Raw genomic sequence first — 6,000 nt, forward strand, 5'->3', positions numbered from 1 at the left:
AATGTCAGCTCCAACCAGACGGGAGAATTATGAGTTCCGTCTGTACAATAAGAAGCCCGACTTGATGGGCCGGAAGTGTGCTCTTCCCCGGATCCCAGAGGAAGATTTTGACAAGATCATTGAGACAGACTTTTTCGGCCTCACAGACGCGACCTTGTCAACCGGGGAAACAATAAAAGTCCCCAAGAACTGGATCCCCAAGAGCGCCTGGTTCAGGGACGAGTGCTTCCTAGCCGCCTGCGGGCTAGGGCACATGTTTACCAAACGTGTGCGCCTGAGTTTATATCCGTCTGTGGTATCTTTCTATCGGAATTGATTTATGATATTGACCCATTTCTCTTTTTGCAGAAGAAGCATTAAAAATGTTGCAGACGAAGAAGACTCCCAAGCGGTCCTCTGCAGTCATCCGCAAGGAGCTTGCGCAGAAAGCTGCGGCTGAGGTCAAACCCAAGGTAATAAACGCCTGACCCTTTCGTAAATTGATCTTAACAATTATTTTTCCCGGATGCTAACTTAAACTTGGTTATTTTTGCAGGGAGGAGAGGTTGGAAAGACGTTTGAGAAACAACTCAAACAGGCTAGGGAGGAGACCCCCTCCGTTCTCAACAAAATAAAAAAATTCACCTCCGCGTCAACTCCTGGCGCCTCAGCCGGGCATCAGCAGATGCGGATAGCGGGGCGAAACGAGAAGATAGGCGGCAGCGTGTGCCTTGATCTCGTCAACCCCTTATCAGCAGCCGCGGGGTTCACCTCGCCTGCAAGCGGTTCCCGCTTGGCTGGCTCTGAAGGTAAGAACCCTTTTGAATCCCCGCTTGAGCCGGGGTGGCCTTTGCGGGTGAAATCCCACTCTCAACAGACGTCATCTTCAGACGGTCGGCAACAAATAGGTGCTGCCTTAGTTCCGCACTCATCACGTATTGATTGTGGTGCAGATCAATCTCCCCGCTGGCCAGACGTCCAGAAGCATGCCAACGCCATGCTGGAAGCCGTCCGAAAGAGGGATAAAGATAGTATCCCTGGGATATAGACGTTCAATCTGGAACGCATTCTATCCCTTCTGGCTGAGGTAAGAAACTTGTCAATTCAATTTATTTTTTCCAAGTGTTTTATCCCGCCTGCAATACTCACACCGCTTGCTTTTTTGCAGGCTATGCTGCGGGTGGACGGGCTCAAACGTCCTTATTCCCGCAAACGGGAAGAGGTAAAAAGGGCCAAGAAGTCCGCCATAGACGCTGACAATATTGCTTTACACTCGACTATCGTAAATGAACTTGAAACTAAAGCAATCATTATGACACAGACGTCTAGAATCCAGCAGCTGGAGACGGCCAAACAGCGGGCGGGTGATGCTGAGACGGCCCAGAAGAAAGCAGAGGAGGCCAGGAAGAAGGCATAGGAGGCCAGGAAGAAGGCGGATGAGAGCGCCAAAAAGGCTGATGAGGCGCTCAAGAAGGCCCAGACGGACCTTGGCAACCTTCAGGGTGTTTCTGAAGAGAACACCAACCTGAAGACCAAGGTTGAGAAGCTAGAGAAGGAGGCTGCTCAGGCTCAGAAGAACTTTGCAGAAACCATAGAGGCGGAGCAAAACCGTCTAGTTGCTGAAAGTGATGCTGACAATGATGCCCGAATGAAGATCGCCTGGGCTGCCTTGTACCCAGACGCGGATTACAGCATCTGGGCACTGGCTCACAGGTATGCCGAGGACGTGGTGTACCTGAGAGAGAAGGGTGATCCAGAGCATGAGTCCTTCGACGCCTGGGTTAACGCCAACAATGTGCCCCTTGTGCCTCAGCTACCTGGTCTGGGTGAAGCACAAGAGATCCCCTCAGACGGTGAGGAAGAGGACCAGGAGGAGCCACCTACAGGCCAGAAGTGACTTTTCAGCGACAGTATGCCAACCTCTGTTTTTTTGTTTTTTCTTTTATTCAGCGGCAATATGCCAAAACTTGTTTTTCCGACCTGTGTGCCGAGTATCTTTGTATTTACCGGCTAAGGAGCCGGGTTAATTAACAATTTCTCCTTTCTCCCGGACGGGGTCCGGTTAACATTTAATCCACTACAACCGTTTGGTTGGGTGGAATTTTAATGAATGGACCGACTGAGTCGGTTTTGATCATCTTGCGTTTGCGTTTGAATTTCAATTTTACGAGTTTTTTAATTTTTCATTTTTGCCTAACTTATCAAAAGCATGCGGTGATTTGTTGCCTAACTTATCAAAAGCCTGGTTGTCCTTGCCCCTGGACGGTTGTGTGATTGGTTTCAAGTGGAGTTGGTTGATTGACTTGGTAACGTCTGATGTTGCAAAGAGCATGATGCGTTTGTAAGTCAATCAATCACAGTAGTGATTGCCCCAAACCAAGTGCACAGCCGTACATCAATAGGCGTTCCAGTCACTACTCAGACGGCGTTTGTCCGTCTTGGTAGAGATTTCATAGCCATTGAACAACTCTTTTGCCCCAATTGGGATAGAGAGTGCAATTTTGGAATAAATAACCTAAGTGAGAACTTAAGCCGGTGACCGACTGATGCCCCAGGGCATCCGGTATCTGGTAACTTGATCGTTCTTCACAAATCATTCTGGTCAGACGGCTATGAGTTGACCGATTCGGTCATTCAATTTTTGTCGTCTGTATAGGTACATAGAATCGACAAATAATTTGTTCTCTGCGACGATTGCACCCGGAGGGGTGTCGCCGGACGCCTTTGTCCATGTTGGGACAGGCGATTTTATAAAATGAGCAACCATCCGGCCATTTTAGCCTTTGGTCTTGTTTCGGACCGGTTGTATAGCCACTAAGCGTTTTTGTGCTTAGCTTTTAATTAGTTAATTTACACTAAGTGTCGAACTTAGTTGGTTAAACCAAAAAACCTGTCTGGGTATTACCCAGACGGGCGGGTAATTATTAAATCATACCAAGTATCAAACTTAAGTAAATAAACAAAGGATCCATCTGAGTATTACCCAGGCGGTCAAGCAAACCAACTAAGTATCAAACTTAGTTAGGTAAGTGAAGAATCCGTCTGAGTATTACCCAGGCGGATAATAAAAAAGCAACAAAACAATTTTGCAAACAAAGTCTGAATCTTTATTAATTGACTGACTGTTTACAAAAAATTTACATTCTCAGAAGTAGTACTTTTTCAAATTGTCTACATTCCAAGTTCTAGGCAGGCGCCTGCCGTCTGGAGTTTCCAGGCGGTAGGTGCCGTCTCTCACTTCCTCATAGATCCGGTAAGGGCCTTCCCAATTTGGGGTTAGCTTTTCCAGCTCATTTGCCCTACCGGTTGCCTCCATTTTTCGTAACACTAAGTCGTCAACTTTCAAAGGACGCTTGTGTACTTTTTTGTTGTAGGCTCTAGTCATTCTCATACGGTAAATCTCATGACGCAAGGCGGCATTGCCCCTGCGTTCTGGGAGTGAATCCAATGCCAGGCGCATTGCTTCCCAGTTTGCCTCTTCATCATATAGCATGACTCTGAGAGTCGGCTCGTAATGTTCGATGGGCAAGACGGCTTCAGCACAGTAAACCATGAGAAATGGGGTTTCACCGATTGCCCCTTTTGCTGTTGTCCGGATGGCCCATAGGACATGGATTAACTCTTCTGCCCATAAGCCACCGGCTTTTTCTATTTTCTTCTTAATGCCGTCTGAGATGAGTTTGTTGAAGGCTTCAACTTGGCCGTTTGCTTGGGGTCGGCCAACAGATGCAAAATAGCTTGAGATTCCCTGATCTCCCAACCAAGTTTTTAGCTGAGGCGTCTCAAACTGAGGACCATAGACATAGGTACCCCATACCGGGTGATAATGTTCTTCCAAATGAAGGAAATTACGTCTGAGGTCTTGATGTTTTTAACCGCCTCAGCCTCCACCCACTTGGTGAAATAATCCACAGCCACCAAGATGTAGCGCTTTTCGCCTGGAGCAGGCGTGTAAGGACCTAGAATGTCCATGCCCCATTTTGCAAACAGGATTGGGCTGTGGATGGCCGTCAGATCAGTAGCCGGACGGTGAATGAGTTTGCCAAATTTTTGGCACTTGTCACATTTCTTTACCAACTCCTTGGCGTCTGCCTCAAGAGTAGGCCAAAAATAATGTCGTCTGGCCCTGACGGCTAGGGACCTGCCGCCTATGTGGGAGGCGCAGAATCCCGAATGCAGGTCTTCGAGAACTTCCTTCCCCTTTTCAAGGGTGACACACTTCAACAGAGGTTTAAGAAACCCCGCTTCTTCAGGACGGCTGCCTCCTGTGGCGAATCAGGAAGTGTGTCGTCTGAAAGATAGGCCCGAATGCCATCCATCCAGGTAAAGCTTCGGTCTAGAACTCCAATGGGATCTTCATAAATGCTTCTCTTTTCAAGAACTTCCCAAAAGACAGACCGAGGCGTATCATGACAGGCGGAAGACGCCAATTTTGACAATGCATCCGCCTGGTTGTTTTTCGACCTAGGCACTTGATTCAGCCAGAATTCCTCAAGTGCCTCGGCCTCTTCTTTGGCTGCCTAAAGATATTTGATCATAGCCGGATGAGTAGCCTCGTAGCTTCCCTCATACTGGCTAACAACCAATTGGGAATCAGAGTAGGCGTCAATTTTCATGGCCCCTGCCGCCTTACACATGCGAATGCCGGCTAGCAGGGCTTCATATTCCGCCTCATTGTTTGAGGCCTGAAACTTGAAGCGTAGTGCATACTCAAATCTGTCCCCTTCAGGAGACTCGTAGATTACGCCTGCACCACAGCCGTTCTTAGTAGAGCTCCCGTCTACATACACTTTCCAAACCTGATCAAGATTATCCGGAGCCACCGGACGGGCCATTTCAACAATGAAGTCGGCAAACGCCTGACCTTTCACTGCCTTTCTTGGTTCGTAAGTGATTTCATGACTTTGCATTTCAATAGCCCATTTCAACATTCTCCCGGATGAGTCTAAGGTAGACATTGGCCGCTTGAGTGGCTGGTCGGTGTAAATCACCACCGGATGTGCCAAAAAGTAAGGCTTTAGTTTTTTGAATGCCATATACAAAGCAAGGCCAAAATTTTCAACCATGGGGTACCGGAGTTCAGCATTTTTAAGAACATGACTAATGAAGTAAACCGGGAGCTGCACGCCGTCTCGCTCAACAAGGAGAACGGCACTGAGGGCATGATCTGAGACGGCTAAATACATGTACAACGTCTCCCTAGGTAAAGGACTGACCAACCTAGGTAGAGAATGTAAATTCCCTTTCAACCTCTGGAATGTCGTCTCAGCATCATCCCCCCATTCAAGTCTGGTCTTCTTCCTGATTGCTTGGAAGAAGTAGAGGCACTTATCGCATGACCGCCTGAGGAACCTCCCCAAGGCGGCCAGACAGCCGGTCAGTCTCTGCACTTCCTTGACAGAACAGGGTGACTTCATGTCTATCACCGCCTGTATCTTTTCAGGGTTAGCCTCTATCCCCCTTTAATCAATCAGGTGTCCGAGAAACTTCCCACACTCATCACCAAAGACGCATTTCTTAGGATTTAACATGACCTTATGCCGCCTGAGGGTGGTGAATGTTTCTCGGAGATCAGCAAGGTGATCCGTCTGTAGCTTGGATTTGACTATCATGTCATCAATGTACGCCTCCACATTCCTCCCAATCTGATTAATGAAGACCGTATTAATCATCCGTTGGAAAGTGGCAGACGCATTTTTCAAGCCAAACGGCATCACAGTATAACAGAATAACCCCCGATCAGTGACGAAGGCCATCTTCTCTTGATCTTTCTTCCACAGGGGTATCTGATGGAAGCCGGAGTAGGCATCCATGAAACTCATCAAGGCGTGACCGGCTGTAGAATCGATCAGACTGTCGATCTTTGGAAGCGGGTAACTGTCATTTGGACACGCCTTGTTGAGGTCTGTGTAATCAACACACATGCGCCAGGTCCCATTCGGTTTCTTAACAAGGACCACATTGGCCACCAAGTCGGGAAAGTTGCAGAGCCGAATGAACCTGGCGTCTAGCAGCTTTTTG

The sequence above is a fragment of the Chenopodium album genome, chromosome 6, assembly GCF_948465745.1.
Source record: "Chenopodium album chromosome 6, dcCheAlbu1.1, whole genome shotgun sequence".
NCBI classification, from domain to species: Eukaryota; Viridiplantae; Streptophyta; class Magnoliopsida; order Caryophyllales; family Amaranthaceae; genus Chenopodium; species Chenopodium album.